This window comes from Salminus brasiliensis, chromosome 6, assembly GCF_030463535.1.
Source record: "Salminus brasiliensis chromosome 6, fSalBra1.hap2, whole genome shotgun sequence".
Taxonomy (NCBI): Eukaryota; Metazoa; Chordata; class Actinopteri; order Characiformes; family Bryconidae; genus Salminus; species Salminus brasiliensis.
Window position 1 is genome coordinate 5422609 of NC_132883.1, and position 655 is coordinate 5423263.

Genomic DNA, 655 nt, shown 5'->3' on the forward strand with positions numbered 1-655 from the left:
TTTTACGCTTTGTTTGACATATTTGATTTCCAGCAACTTATCTGAACTGGAATTTAGGTTCGAAATCTTCCCTGGAAAAATAACTGGTCACATACGCTGATGTCTAGCTACTGTCTCTGGCGTGTTTATGCTGTCTGGTCACTTGAAGGAGGAAAACCTTCAAGTGTTAGCATAACAAATAACTGATATCCCGGCAAGACGAGGCAATGTGCCACACCGCTAACTTGTTCACTTCTTAGCTTCTTCCTGTTCAGGATCCACAGAGTACACAGAAAAACTGGTTGCAGGTGCAAGGCAGGAATATCTCCTGGTCATGGCACCAGTCCATCACAGGGTACCACCCACACCCAGTTTATTTCTGGTTTTTGGGAGGTGGAAAGGAAACCATAGTACCTAGAAGAAATCCACCCAGACACAGACTAACCCATAAACGAGGCCCCTGGAGCTGTGTGACAGATGCACTGTTCATTACACCACTGTACAACCTTGTCACATGTTTAATTATGTGAAATTCAGGCATGATTTGGACTTCCAGGTGGCGCAACTGCCTAAGCGTTGGCCTTGTTTTTTGAGACTGAGAGTTTGATCCCTGGTGATTCCTGACTTTCCCTTTCCCCCATCACTCAGATGCTTGTTAGCCGCTATAACAGAATGG